The sequence below is a fragment of the Pinus tabuliformis genome, chromosome 2_1 (genome assembly GCF_031772625.1).
Source record: "Pinus tabuliformis cultivar Carrire ecotype Pingquan chromosome 2_1, CPIR1, whole genome shotgun sequence".
Classification (NCBI taxonomy): domain Eukaryota; kingdom Viridiplantae; phylum Streptophyta; class Pinopsida; order Pinales; family Pinaceae; genus Pinus; species Pinus tabuliformis.
The window spans coordinates 571,313,092-571,329,242 of NC_142299.1; positions in this window are offsets into that span (position 1 = coordinate 571,313,092).

Genomic DNA, 16,151 nt, shown 5'->3' on the forward strand with positions numbered 1-16,151 from the left:
TTGAAGCTTCGGCCTGGTAACTTTGAGTGAGGGAGCGGATGTGTTCAATGGCCTCTTCTAAATGGCTGCATCGTTCCTTCAGCGATTCGATCTCTATCTTTCTTTTTTCCAACTTCTTGCGCTTTGAGTTCCTATCTGCCTGGTAATCAGCATTCAGTTCATTGAGTTGTTTGGTCAAGCGGTTGATCATGAACGTATGGGCCTTGCACATGGTGCAATCCTTGTTGTTGAAGATATTTTCAAATGGATTATTGGGCTGAGCCTGGTCGGCTGGAGGATTAGGCTGCGCTGCCATTTGAGTGGACCTATTACAGGTATTTGAGGAATGAGTGGGCTCGGGGGGAGCTGGATGCAAGGGTGAAAAGGGAGGGAAGACTGAGGAACAGAGAAGGCTCGTAAGGGAGGGGATCAGAGAGCCCAGGGGATTGTGAAGGAAGTGCGACAGAGGGATGATAGAAGCCCTGCGAAGATGAATAAACAAGCTGTCAGTAATAGATAAAATTACAGAAAGGATTCCATTGTTTACCATGCGCTGCGGACGTGAGACTGGCTCCCGATGAGAGTTGAGAGGTTCTGAAGGCTGCCGACGCTTATGACTAGCACAGAGGAGGTTCCTTGGAGAGCCGCGATCTGTGAGAGTTCTGAGGACTGAGATGCAATAAATAGGAGGAGGCCTGCTCTTCAGAGACATGATCCGATGCTGAGGAGGCCCGAAATTGGGGATGGGGCAGTACTTTGGAGTTTCAGTTCTGCCATAAAACGTGCTGGAGGGATGTGCTCTGTCTTTTTCCCTTAGAGTGACTGCGCTACCTGGGATATGCTTCAGAGTGAGGAGGATCGTAATGATGCAATCCTGATCCTGAGAGCTGATATGGATCCTTTGATGCCAGGTTATTATGCCGAGAAGAATCATGGGGCTGCAAATGGATTTGAGGAGATATTCGATGCGATGGGTATTGTGCCTGAGGTGACTTTTTCCTTTGGGAGTGGAGGAGGTGATTGACTCTTTAGGGAATGTCTTTTCCATAGATTGCCTCATTCTCTCTTACCTGTCCTACTTGTCTTCTTGATGCTTGATTTTCTTGCGCATCTGCCTCTGTGTTATTACCTCTTAACACATGTTTGTATGTGACTTTGCCCAGGACTTTGATGTTTTCCATTATCCTATGTCTGATGTTATTCAAGGCCATCTGAATGAAGTCTTTCCCTGTGGTCATGGCCGCAATAATAATTGCTGAATCACCAATGATGAGGAGATTCTGGAGACCAAGATTCCTAGCTATTGAAGTTCCCAGGAGAAGGTTGTAGGCCTCAGCTTTATTGTTTGTCATTTTGCCTAAGCCCCACTCGTAAGATGCTATTATTTCCCCTTGTGGATTTTTGATGATCCCGCCCGCTCCCGCTTGTCCCGGATTATTCTTTGAAGCGCCATCAAAGTAGAGGACCGGTCTTCTTTGGTTTTGTATCCACATACTAACTTCATCCTTTGTCCCTCTAAGCTTCCATTCCGGATTGCTTTTCCCTGAGCTTAATCTTTCTCTTAGTTTTATTTCATACTTAAATTTGTTCATCCAATCTTTTAATCTTGGATCTGTCACATCCAAATCCTTCTGAGTTATACCATTTGTTTCAATAGTCTCGGAAATGAGTGCTGTTGTTTTTGCCAGGATGCCAGATATGCTTGGTTTTTCGTTGTTAAATATGCACTTGTTGCGGGCAAGCCAAATCTGCCAGCAGAGATTTGAAGGAATGCTGGTCCAAAACCTTGAAGCTAGGGTCCTGCTTTTTTTGTTTTGAGGAAGATTTTTCCCCCAAGTTTTTTGTAGAAGAGTGATCTGATTAGGGAGATCGCCTGAGGTAAATGGACTTGTGAGGAGTTTCCAGCAGGTTCTAGCGAAAGGACATTCTGTGAAGATGTGATTGCTGCTTTCCTCCGCGGACCTGCACAAGCAACAGATTGAGGGGCCTTGGATGCCTTTCTTTCTGAGATTCTCTGCTGTGAGAATTTTACCCTGGAGAAGGGTCCAATTGAACACTTTAATCTTTGGCAGACATTCGGGCCTCCACACAGCTTTGTGTAAGGACCAGTTATTGATTGCTGAGGCGTTCTGAAGAGCTTTATAACCTTCCTTAACCGTGTATCCTCCCCCATTAGGATCCCATATGTATTTGTCCTCTGACAGCTTATGAGTAGGCGCTGAGCCAATAAGGGAAGTCTTGAGCTCAGCCCATAGATTTGTGAGGCCTGTGGGGAGATTGAGAGATTTCCATCCGATCCAGCAATTCTGATCCCAAAGAGATAAATCGAAGAGGGTATTGTAGTTTGCCTCTATCAACCATCTTTGAAGAGGCCTGAAATTAGGAAGAGTTTCCCTAGCATTTGATCCCATTATCCTATCATTCCAGATGTTGATATCCCTGCCATTGCCCGGAGCCCTGGAGATGTGGGTTTTGAATTGAGGGAGCGATTTTTTGATTAATTTCCAGATGGGTGTGCACTGTCGGTCTATGATAGTTTCTGAGAGAATGTTACTGTTGGCTCCATTCAAATATTTCTTTTTAATTACCTCTGTCCACCAGGCTTTTCTCTCATTGAGAATTCTCCATATTAATTTGTAGCCCATAGCCATGTTTGCAAGTCTTGGGACTCTGATTCCAAGCCCGCCCTTCTCTATAGGGAGAATGACCTTGTCCCACTTTACCAAGCTAAATTTTTTTGTATTTTGCTTTCCTCCTTGCCACAGAAAGCTTCTGATTATCAGCTCCATATGCTTGTGGATGCTGGCCGGGGCAAGAGTGATTGCAAATTGATAAATAGGGAGAGCTGCTAGGATGGCTTTGATCAGAATTGTCCTGCCTGCTAAATTTAGCCAGTACACTCCCCAGCTCTGAAGCTTTCCTCTCAGCTTTTCAATTAACTTCACCCAGATCTCAGATTTAATTGGATCCTTTGCTAAAGGTAGCCCTAGGTACATAAAGTGTGTCCAGTTCCTTTGAGCAGGGATTTCCATTATTAGGGAGATTCTCTGAGTTATGTGTCTAGGGACATTCCAAGTGTAAATCATGCATTTGTTGTTGTTGAGCTTGCCTCCGGAGGCTTGAAGGAAAAGGTCCAAAGCTTTCTTGAATCTTCTGGCTATGATGCTTGAGGCGCCACCAATTAGTAAAGTGTCGTCTGCAAAGAGGGAGTGGTTAATGCCCTTGGTTCCTCTGACTATTTCGACCCCAATATAAAGTATTAATTTACATTAAAGAACTATTCTACATTTTAGATATTTTGGAAAAATAATTTTTGGTCAAATTATAATCTTTTTTTGTTTAAAATGTGTTTATGGATATATATATATGGATTCGACACCCTAAAAAGCCCCTGGGATACTCATATTGTTGAGAGTTCACAACTTAAACTTGTGACTCCAACAAATTCAATCAGAAAATATGCCCAAAAAAACTCCAAAATATATAACAAGTAGACTATGGTATTTTGAATTATAAGTAAGAAGTTTTATAATTAAAGTTTTCATACTATTTCATTTAATGAATATTGTTAAACTCGTTTAATTCTTTATAGATATTATTGAATTTCACTTTATATCTTCATTAAATTAAACTATTAAAAATTTAACCACATCTCTAAAATTGTATCCAAGAAAAATATTAAAACCCTTTTCAACACAATAAGGCGTTGAAGCAATTATTCAAATCTCCTAAATATCAATTGGATCCATTAGCGGGTCCTGGGGTCTATGAGATTCTGTGTTCATGTGGAAAATCTTATATGGGCCAAACTAGTAGATTCATTAAGGCTCAACTAAAAGAACACATAACCGATACTCATCATGATCGTTTTATAAAATCAACTCTTGTTGAGCACTCCTTTAAATCTAAGCACCTTATATGTTTTGATCAAACAAAAATTCGTGCTAGTGCTCCCTTCTATTCCACCCAGATCATCCAGGAAGCCCTTGAAATTGAAATTGAAAAGCATACAGATAATTTTAATTGTGACGATGAGTTTAAGTTAAGCCATTCATTAAAACCTCTTATTCAAAGCTTGAATCCTTGACTCTTCCCCCTCTTGCTCTTGTTTTTCTTTTCTTTCTTTTATTAATTAATATATTTAAGTATTTATTTCCTTTGTTCCCTTTCTTCAATCTTTTACCATTATTATTACCTCCCCTTCCCCACTTTTCATTTAATCATGTGTTATTTCTTTTCCCCCTTTAAGTTGAGTCAATTCATAATTATCCCCTTATTTCTTTGCTTTTATATACGTAACAGCCCTGGTAAAAAATTTCATGAAAATTTCATCTAAAATATATAAGACCATGGTTGATGGGACACGTATTCCAAGCTTTGTGGTGGGCAAGACATCCTAGTGTGAGTGTTCATTTGGCTGTTTATGGCTAAGGAAATTGGAAAAGGCAATGGCAAAGGCTTTGGAAAGGCAAAATGGCATTTTCGGCATATTTATTTGTGAAAATAACGTAAATTAGGAGAAAATGAAGGTGAAAGGTCACAAGTTACTTGTGAGGAGGAAATTGAAGGAAAATGTGGAAAATGAAGAAAATAGAGGCCTCATTGATAAAAGGCTTATGAGGATCAGTTGGCAAGCTTGGTCAGTGTAACCTTTTGTCAAGTTCAAGTTTGGAGCTCTCTCATTATTCTCTCTCTCTTTCTCTCACTCTTGATCACTGAGAGTTTTCTTGGAGCACTCTAGTTTGGAGCAAGGAAAGGAAAAGTAAGCAGAGGAAAGGAAAAACAAGAAAGGATCATGGAAGGAAAAAAGAATTCAAGCAGCTTTAGCAGGAATACATGCAAGTAACCTTTTGCATGTGTGATTTCCTAGCTAGTTTGGACATGCAAGGCTTTGCATGTTGGTGTATGGTTATCTTGTTATCGGCGACATGGTTTTGTCGGGTTATGACAGTGGATTTAAACCTAGCCTTGCCTTTTTCCAGATGCCATGGTGTTGGGGTGTTTATTTTTGCTTGTGAGCTTTGGTTGCCGGATGGATTTCAGAATCTGGGGCAGAGGTGGTCTCAAGTTCCATCCCCAAAGGCCTAAGAATCCCTTAACCGGTTTTGGCAGGATACACGGTAAATCCTGAGGGATATGTTTGGGTTTAGGGCCTAGTGATCCGAGTTTAGGTTTCAGTAAAGCTTGAGAGACAAGGAGACGGAAAATTCCTCAAGGATAGTGACGGATTTCGGATGGCATTCCAAGTTCTCTTCGGTTGTGATCGGAGCACCGGTTTTGGTGTGATCATGGTTTGATGAGGGTGGAGGTGGTTTAACCTCTGGATTCCCTTGGTTGTTCTATGAGATCCCACATTCATGCTTGGAATATGGCACGGGGGTGACTGGCTGAAAGAAAGATTTGGTTCAGCCATGTCTATGGTCAGGTGGTACGTGGAAGTCTCAAACCTGGTCGGATTTTCCTATGATTAATAAAAGATAAGTTCTCTTACTTTTGCACTAATTTATATGTGGATTTAATGGTTTTCTTATCTCTGATATTTACATGGTTTTATGTTGGTTATAAGCATGGTTAAATGATTGGTTCATGTCATGGTTATTTCATGTATTTACTTGTAATTGTTAAATGGATGGATGCAAGACCTAATTGATGATGTAGTAGTTCAATGGAGAAGGAGGTGATCCTTCTGGTTATGTTTCATAAGTTGTTTAATTCATTTATGCTTTGTCTTGTATCCTATACATGTAGGTGGCATTGATGCCAAGTGTTTGATAGAGTGTCAGTCCCGGTTGGGGATGCTTAGGCATAGTCTTGAGGTTGATTTTGATTAATCAACATTGTTATCATGTATTTAATGAATTCTGAAGGTTGTAGCAAGTTCTGGGTAGAGGTTGCGATTTTGGGCTAGAAAAGTGACTCAAATCTTAGGGTTGTTGGCACAAAACTGGCAATTTTGGTCCACAATCGCTGGCAGGTAGGCCTGTGAGAGCAACTTTAGGTTGTTGGTCACTCCCTTGCCCATAGAATGAGAGTGACTATGGCCTAAGAGATCCAAAATAGTAGTGGGACCCAGGGACAGGCTATCTAAGTGGCTGACTTGTCTCTTGAGGATTCTGTTGATGATGTTGGATGATTGTGTGTGATGTTTCGTCTATTCCACTTCCTTGAGGTCACATAGGAGGTCGAATCTAATCATAGTAGCCTCTCATCTCATGTTTACCCCATTTGTCATGGTTACTTTGGGTAGACCTGGGAGGGGGTGTTATAGAGTGGTATCAAAGCATGGTTAACCCCTCAGACTGGATGGGCTATGTGTTGGTCATGCATGCATGTCAGTTGCATGTGTATCTCTTACACTTGCATTTCATGTGCTTGTTGCATTGCATAATGTTGATCATGGTTGTAGCAAGATTGTCATGAGGAACTTGAATTTGATTTTGTGGAATGCATCGTCAGGAGTATATGACTGGTTACATTATTATATGCATCTTGATTACATCCTTGTATGTTAGGTCACATTCTTATTTGTTTGATTACATGTATCAGTCTTGTAGGTTGGTTACAAGAATTGATCGCTTATGCTCGACTACATGCGTTCATATGTATGTGTAGTTGATTAGGTATTTCTTATGCATGTTGATGGTTGCATATGGCAATGTGTATAGTAGTGTGATGTGGTTGTTGTTGTCATGCACAAGGTCATGGTTTGTCTGATTGATATGGTGATGCATTGGTGACCGGGCTCTAGCTAGAGTGTTGTATATATGGTTTGGTACTCATGTGTTATATGTCTATATGCAATTGTTATGTATGTATGGTCTTGGTTATAGTTATGCATGAATAGTAGGTCAAACACACCTTGTGAAGTCATGGTATGCAATTTAGGTCATCATGGTGCTATTGGTTTTTATGATGCTAATGTGTTGGTTGAGATAGTGCAGAAGAGCAGATCGTCATACAGGTGTTGTATGTTTGGCATGCAGGTATGTAAGTCAAGGATTGTTATATGCATTAGGTTTATGTACATGTATTTTGATGTTATGATTACATTCATGATAGATGTTAGTTGATTAGTGTAGTTATATGCACATGTGTCAAATAGTTAAGAATGATAGTAACTTGTAGTTCTGTGCATTGCTATTGTTGTTTTATATTAGATAACCTGATGATTATGTTATATGTTGTTGATGAGTATGTTATAGGTTAACGTGTTGTTGTTATATAACAGTTAGCTTGACGATTAGGCTATATGTTGTTGATGAGCATGATATATAGCTTATTGTTGTTATATGTAATTAATTTGATGATTAGGGCTATCTCATTGAGATCTTGATGTTATATATATCATGCTAAATTGGATTGGACTATTCAGATGGTTATGGTTGCGACATTCAGGTATGAGTTGACTTATTGTGTTGCATTGTGTTATACTAATCTAGATTGATCGTACATACGTGATTGCTATGCATAAATGATAATTTTTTATGAGTTAGGATGTGAACATGTTAGTTAGTGATTGTTATGGATCGCATGATATTGTTTATGTTTAAGTTGATGTGTTGAGAAGTTATATCATGCTAACTAGCTTGATTGTGCAGAAAAGATAGCCTCCCCTGAGATACAGTAAGGTATGAGTTTTCTTATGTCGTATATTTGGTGCTTGATTGTTTGATTATGTCGTCTAGTTAATTTATTTAACATGGTATGTTGCAAGTTGGTTGAATGTTTGATGAATTACATAATATGAGTATGTGTTCAAATGATTTTGTTTTAAGATGATTGTACTAACACATATATGTTGAGACAATTGATATGTACTTGAATGTAGTTTACAATTGTAGCATTATGTCTAACGACTATGAGTTGATTATGGGTATGACATGATTGTTAGTCTTGGTAAAGGTTGATTTTGAATTGATATATATGGTGGTATTGATGTTTGGAACATGTGGTTGATGTGTGTGAATAGTTGCAAGAAACATGCTTGGTATTAGCGTGACGATGTAATAAGTGATTTGCCTATATAACTAACAGTTGGGTGATGTGATAGCATGTAATAAGACTCAATTACAACAAGATAAATGGTAAAAGAAAGGATTGGGGTAATAATTCCTTTGGTTATGTTTGGAAACCCTAATTCCAAAAGAATGAGTGCTTTGCATATAGGAAGTCTTCTTAACCTTGGTTTTGTTTGAAATTATGTGGATATGTGCTAGGTTTATGAACATGTACTTGACAGGTGTATTAGCTAGTCTCTAGTTACAGGTGGACCTATCAAGGGTTTTAGAGTCCCTTGAGAGATGGCGTGGATGTGTTTAGTTGCAAGCAACGTGCTTGGCACAACAAGATGAGGTATCTGGTGTATTGTTATATTTATTTATGCACTAACAATTATGTGTTTATGGTGGTATGATGCAGGGGATTGCATGGCAAAGAAATTGCCATGAAATTTTGAAGAAGGCTTTGGTCAAGATTTCCCTGGGAACCATTGGGATTGAGTCATGGTGTCTGTGGTTAGTCTTGTGCTTTTGGTATTTTGCAGTTGTTGCACTTGATTTGCGATTTTGCGTGTGTTTGGTGCATAGCTATGCCTCTTTATTACGATGTCATGTTGTTTTCGTTTTCACGGTATTCTTTTTGGTTTTTTCTTGTTCTTTCCTTTTTTGTTTTGAGTCTTGGGAATTGTTTGGGAAAGAGGAAAGTTAATGGAGCTCGAGGAAATTTATGTGGTACCCAAAAGGTAATGTGAGATTCAGATGAAACCTTGTGCATAAGTAAGTGCAACGAAAGGTAAGACTATGACAGTTGGTTGGACTGGTTGGTCCATCGTGGTAACAGACGGTGGCAGTACAGACATGTGAAAGGTAACTAGAAAAGGTAAAGTAAACGGATTTGAGGTATCAGATGCCTTGGCTATGTTGGGAACGATTGTTCTCAATGTTGTGCATGTTGTGCATGAATAAGAAAGTTTTCAAACCTAGACCTTATGCTATCTGGTAATTATGTTATGATCATGATTATGCTGATGTTTATATGTGTGTGTGTGTGTGTGTGTGTGTGTGTATTTATGTCATGTTTGATAGGGTTGTCATGGATCATTATTATTAACGCTAATATTTATATGTATATATATGTGTTTACATATGTCATTGTCTAACAGGACCATGATTATTTTATACTAATGTTTATATATATGCATGTATGTATGTATCTATGTCACTATCTGACAAGGTTGTTGATGCAGGAGCATTCAGCCCAAGGAAAATCATTGTAAATAGTAGACATAGGGGGTCGTGCATCTTAAGGAATAGTTTTCCTAAGTTCCAAGATAATGCAACATTTAGGCCTTAAGTGTGATTTAATTAGATGCTCTCAAAACAAACAAATGAGAACATGAGTAGTTTCATGATCCTTGAGGCAAGGGAGAGCTTTTAAGCAAAAAAAGGGAGAATAGATGTAGACCATTGAGCAAAACAGGGGGCTTTTTTGTTTTAAAACAGAGAAAAGATGCCACCACATATGCATGCATGTAGAGCTTTAGGCTTTTGTTAGAGGATTGATCGGACCCTTCAATGATTCGATCCAATGTTTCCATATAAATATATGTAAGCCTACCAACAACAGTAGGAGGCCACTAATAGGAAATCAGGCATGTGTGTGTGTGTGAGCGAGACCGAGGAGTCTCGAATGTAATCTGTCTTTTGTATTAATATACATTCAAAGTTTATTTCTAACTGTGTCAGAGTATTGAAGAATGTTTTCATGACTGAATTACTTGAATTGTAGGCTCTGTTGCAGGAGATTGTAGGCAGAATCCTGAAGGATACGCAGAGGCATAAAATGATTCAGAAGAATAAAAAAAGGGGTCTTTGAATCCAATTAATGAAGTGAAGAGAAGCTCTCGAGGAATGGCATAAGCTCAGAGAAGCTGAATAGTGGAAGGCGGAGTTCTGAAGAACAAGTTGAGGAGAGAAGCACGATTTAGAGGAATCAAAAGGGACCCTCAATTCCAATTGAAGCATTAGAGTGGCGCAACAGAAGCAGTGAAGGATTGAAACCTACAGAAACCCAAATCCCAGAAGAATTGAAGAAAGCGTAGAAAATCTCTAAGTAAAGGAGCGAGAAGAGGAACAAAGAGTGAGGCACAGGTACTGTTAGATCTCATAAGATCAACGGTCCAGATCATATCGCATCAGCAGATTAAGTTTCGTAGTGTAAAACCCAAGTTACACAAAAAATTGGCGCAAAACAGAGTCAGAATTGGAAACTGGACGTAAAAATTTATAAAGGTTGGGTTATAACTTTATCGGGTTCGGGCGGCTAATCAGATCGGCATATCGGAGTGACAAGGGACCAACATTAATGTTGAGCGATATGCGATAGTGCGACTTAATCTCAACCGTCAGATCGACGATCAAGATCTGATCGCAAATCACGTATCGGCGCTGGCGAAGATCGGGAATTGGCGTTGGAAGGTGATAAGAAACAGAACCGATGATAGCTATGAACGTGGTTGTATTATTTTTGAAATCTGACGTATGCAGTTGGAGAGGGAATTCCTATGTATTCCCAAGTATTTTGATAGTTTATATGGCGCAGGCCTTTTAACGTAAAGCATGTGGTATTGCTCCGATAGTCGGAGATCGGAGTTGCCAAAGGGGATGGTGTATATGTGTTAAGACTATGGAAGCCCCGATAGCCGATAGAAACTGCGATAGAGGTTTTAACCTTGGAAACCATGACAAGACTGTACAGTAGGCGGAAAGGGCATGTTTGCGTAGTTTCCTTTGTAACAGTTTTATAAAGGAAAAGTGTCAAATGAATGTTTTGTTGTGTTATATATATATATATATATATGATGTCGAGGCTTAATTGAAGGCTGGAACTAAGGTTCAGAAGGGTTTTAAGTTCCGTTAAGAAATATTAATGGGAAGACCTTATTCAAAGTCTTGTATGAAGTCCTGGGGGATCATATAATCCTGATAGAGGGTTACAGCGGGGTGATTGAAGTTCCGATAAAAAGGAACTTATAAGAGGACCACTTGACCATTTATGGTTTGAAGGTTTGACTCCATTGTAGAGTCAGACACCTAGGATAGTTGTGGATGCATTATTGTTTTAAATGCATATTGTGGGTATGTGCGGTGTTACCCTGGCATCAATTTGCTAAGTATGGTTTATGTCGGGACCCTGCACCATTAGTGGTATCAGAGCAGAATTAAGGTCAAGTAGAATTACTATCAGAGCAGATATGTAATCTGTAAGAGGGAAGTTTGAAGTTCTTGGAAGTTTGTAGCATTCCAGCAGAGGCTTGGAGTAAACAGGAATAGGCAATTCCTTAAAGGAAAGAGAAATCTAGATTGCTTAATGCAAGTTCTGAAGGAAAAAGGACTTGAGAAACCAACCAAGGGACAATCCATTCAAAGTGCAGAAGAATGGGTGAAATAAGATAATGTTGCGATCTGAAGGTGAGGTAATATGTTATGTTTTAAATTAAGAATGTGTGTTTTTATACTAATGCACAGGTGACAGCAAGAGAAGCTGTGAGAAGAGAACATATTTGTTCTTGAAGATAGAGTAAAGAGAATACTCTGAAGGAGAAGTGGCAGTGAACCTGAAGAATCCAACAAGAGATTGGATAGATAAGACAACTGAAGTGTTCTCAAGAGGAAGTGAGAGATTGCAAAAGCCTAGAAGGAGTAAAAGTGTTGCTTAAGAAGAGGTTCCAGACAGAGGACCTGTGCTTACCAAAAGGCTAAGTGAGGAGAGCTTAGTGAGGTAAGATTGCAACCAGGAGGACTAGCTGTTGCAGAGGCTTGTTGCAAAGGAGCTCATGAAGATAGAATAGAAGAAGATGACTACTGATAGTCATAGTAGAGGTTCAGATAAAAGCCATAATAGAAGATATGAGAAGAAGGATGCCAAGGCAAATGGAAAGAGGATGAGTCAAGAAGAAATTGACAAAGAGATTGCAGAATTAAAAGAACAACTCAATGCATTAAGGAGAATGCTTGAGGAAAGCCAGAGACTAGGTTGGGTCTTGAGTAAGATGTTAGTTTGACAACGAATTAGTAACTTTAGGTAAAATGTAAATAGACAGTTGTATACCGAATAATTAGTTATGTAACGATAGTTGGTGATATAAAACTATCAAATGCCCATGAAATGTAGTGCGAAGATTCATTGTTAATTCCAATTCAGTTTCTTATTCAGTTTCGTGTCTTGGCTATTGAGTTTCTTGTTTTCTTCATTATTTCTCTTATTCATCCTACAATTGGTATCAGAGCTCCGAGGACGGTGCCTGGGCGTGAAAGAAAGTGAAATGAAGGCGGCTGTGCTGGGCATGAAGGAAAGTGAAAGAAAGGCGGCTGTGTTGAGCGTGCAAGAAAGTGAAAGAAAAGCGGCAGTGCTGGGCGTGAAAGAAAGTTGAAGAAAGGCGGCTGTGCTGGGCGTGAAACCTGCCTGAACCTAACGAAAAATTGAAACCTGCCTGTATTTTCGTGAAACCTGCCTGTATTTTCATAATATATGTTGCTTCCAACCTGCGTGAACCTGCGTGAACCTGCCTGAGCGTGAAGGAGCAGGCAATCCAGCCTGCGTGAAGTGCCAGATTGTTGTCCAGAGTGAGAATGAGGTGTTTTTCTTTGCTGCATGAAGTGCCAGATTGCTGTCCAGAGTGAGACTGAGGCGTTTTTTCTTTGCTGCGTGAAGGAGCCGAAGTTGCTGCCTCCATGAAAAAGTCTATCCCTGCGTCCCTGCATGAAGTGCCAGATTGCTGTCCAGAGTGAGACTGAGGCGTTTTTTTTTCCTTTGCTGCATGAAGGAGCCGAAGTTGCTGTTAAAATCTGGGTATTTTTTAAATTTAAAGAATTTTTTGTTTAAGGGGGTGAATGTGAGAAAAATAGGAGAAAAGAAGACAGTTTTTTTTTGGAAAGGAGAAAAGAAGTTTTTCTTAAAAAAGGGTTTTTTCTTTGAATTTAAAAAAAAAAGAGGTTTTTCCCTGGAAAAATAAAAAAAAAAATAGAGGTTTTTCCCTGGAAAAATTATTCAGCAACTGAAGTAGGGAGAGTTTAAAACTTGGAAATCCTTTGTTGGCATTGGATATTTTTTTTTGGGAAGAAGAAAATTGAAATAATTTTTTTTTTAACCCTAGACTGAAGATTGAAAGTCTTAGAAAATGGCCAAGATGTCGAATGCAAAATTCGAGGTGGAGAAATTCACCGGAAAGACCAATTTTGCTCTTTGGAAATTGAAGGTTAAGGATCTGCTTGTGCAACAAGGGTTGCACAAGGCATTGGATGGGGTAACTAAGAAACCTGCAACCATGACTACTTCAGACTGGGAGGACTTGGATGCCCGAGCTCTCAGTACCATTCGGTTATGTCTAGCGGATGAAGTTCTCTTCAACATGGTTGAAGAGACTACGGCGTTAGGGTTGTGGGAAAAACTTGAAAACCTCTATATGACAAAATCATTAACCAACAGAATTTATTTGAAACGACAGTTATACAGTCTTCAAATGAAAGAAGGTTCAAACGTTGCAGAACATTTGAATGTTTTTAATACACTAATTTGTCAATTAACAGATATGGAAGTCAAAATACAGGAAGAAGATAAAGCCATAACCTTGCTGTGTTCTCTGCCTGAATCATGGGATCACTTCGTAACTTCAATCAGCTTCAGCTCTGCTGATTCTTTGAAGTTTGAATCAGTCATGGGAGCTCTTCTGTCTGAACAAGTGCGAAGGAAATCCAGCACTGAAACAACTGCATCAGAAGCCATGGTCGCTAGAGGACGCTCAAAGGAAAGAGGAGAAAAACCAAGGGGGTCTTCCAGGTCGAAATCGAAGGGCAAGAAGTGTAAGGCAAAATGTTGGAACTGCGGTAAAGTTGGACACTTGAAGAAGGACTGTTGGAAACGGAAGGAATTCGAAAACCCAAAGAACGAAGCGAATCAGGTCGATTCAGGTATGATAGACGCAGTTTTATCTGCTGAAGAATTATGTATGATAGATGAAACTTCACCTGAATGTAATGTCTCTCAGAGTTTTGATAGCTGGCTGTTAGACTCTGGTGCTTCGCATCACATGTGCCCACATAGAAATTGGTTTACCTCGTATGAAAATGTAAACGGTAGTTTTGTGTTTATGGGTAACAATATGTCATGTCAGACTGTTGGGATGGGAGATATCAGGATTAAGATGTATGATAACACAGTTAGGACATTAACTAGTGTTAGACATGCACCTGATTTGAAGAAAAATTTAATCTCTTTGGGAGTGTTGGATTCAGATGGTTATAAGTTTACAGGTCAAGATGGCGTCTTGAAAGTCTTTAAAGGAGCCCTTGTGGTTATGAAGGCAGAAAAGGTCGGAAATATTTACAGGTTAAAAGGAAGTACTCAGGTCAGTGAAGCAGTGGTTGCGTCAGAAAAGGAAGAAGCAGGTACTCGTCTGTGGCATCAGCGTTTGGGTCATATGAGCGAGAAAGGTCTTCATATTGTTATAGACATTTTTGTGCCTTACAGCATTGAGCATGAAATGTCCATAATCTAAGGGATCCAAAGTCCCTAAACATGTTGTTCCTACCCCTAGAGGAACAAGGCTAACAAACCACAGCAATTCACAGAAGTTCTCCACCAGAAACTGCTCAAAAACAAGTCAATTCAGGATCAATTCAGTGGCTCCACTAGCTGTCTGCGCTGAATGTCAAAGCCAACACTGGCTACTTGCACTGCAACGCAGGTAGAAGCACTACCAGGGTGCGCTGAGCGAGAGTTGACAAATGGCAAGTTCATTCCAAGAGGTGTCAAGACCCAGGAAGCTTCCAGAATCTTCCTCAATGACACTTGCCTCAGTGAATTCGACTGGTGATGAGTAAGAGGTTCCCAATCACCAAGTGGAAGCAAGAACCTCCAAGTGGAATCAAGAACTGACAGAGGGAGAGGACACTAGTCAGATCTCAAGCTGACTCATCCTCTCTCCAAACATCTATATATGGATCTCTCCTCCATGAGATCTGGGGGCTGGAATTTTGCTATTGCAAAGAATTGTTGTTGGTTTGAGATTGGAATCATTGGGTGCTTAATGCTTTGAAGGGGGTGAAGATAGGAATTCCATTTGCTGGGAAGGAGATGCTGGATTGGAGCCCTCTGGGTTGTATCTCTTCCTGAACCTTGTTATTCATCAATAAAGCTATCTTGGTTTCTCCTATATACTGATGTATTTTTGATGTATGATTGCATTGGTATGTTTAGTTTATTTCTAATCCTGAACTAGTTATGAATATGAATCCATGTCTTGTGTAGTGTTCTCTTCTTGTGATCTTGCAAAAACCTCTTGAAGCTGGGCGAGCGAGAAGGCAAGTAGCTGGGAACTCTCCAAGAGAAGAGAAACCGGATCGAGGGACAAACGAAAGACACCGGTTAGTCCATCCATCTCTCTTCATTCTTAATTCATAAAGGAAGAATACTAGAATAGCTGTCTCTGTTTGTTGCTAAGGCACTGTCACACCTTAGGTGGATAGGATCGTCCTGCATAGGCATTTTTCCCCACAACAAATTGGCGACTCCGCTGGGGAGATCTGTTTAGTCATTTTATTTGTGTCTCTATCATTGTTTGTTTCATAGACTCGACGACAATGATCGAACTGCATCTGCTATTCTCAGATGCAAAGTAGACAGTTGCTGCTTTGATCCAATCACTGGATTTGTCTATGATCTGAACAATGGACTCACAAATGATTTGATGATCCTTTGTGATAGATCTTAGTACTCCCTCAAAGCATCCCTTTGATTGCACCTTGCTTGTTGCTTTGATTTGGCCTGAAACTGTAGATTAAATAACAATCTGTGACCCAGAACCAGTGAGAAACTCTCGTTTCTCCTTCAGCGCGACCCCTGTGAAGAGGTTCTGAATTTCAACGCAGGTCCCGTGAAGGCTACCTGCGCTGAATGTCAAAACCCCTGTGTTGAGGTTGCGCTGATCCAGTTAGGCCTTGTGCAGCTGGGGTTCTCTGCTCTGTTTTGCCTTGTTTTGATCTCTGATTTTTTGCAGCCTGTAACCAGCATAGGTACCAGTCTGATAACTCCTTTTCTCTGCTTAAATTCCACCTCCTTTTGTACAAAAAGACTGTGAGTGTTTTTATGTGTTTTTGGCGTCATTCACAGTTTTC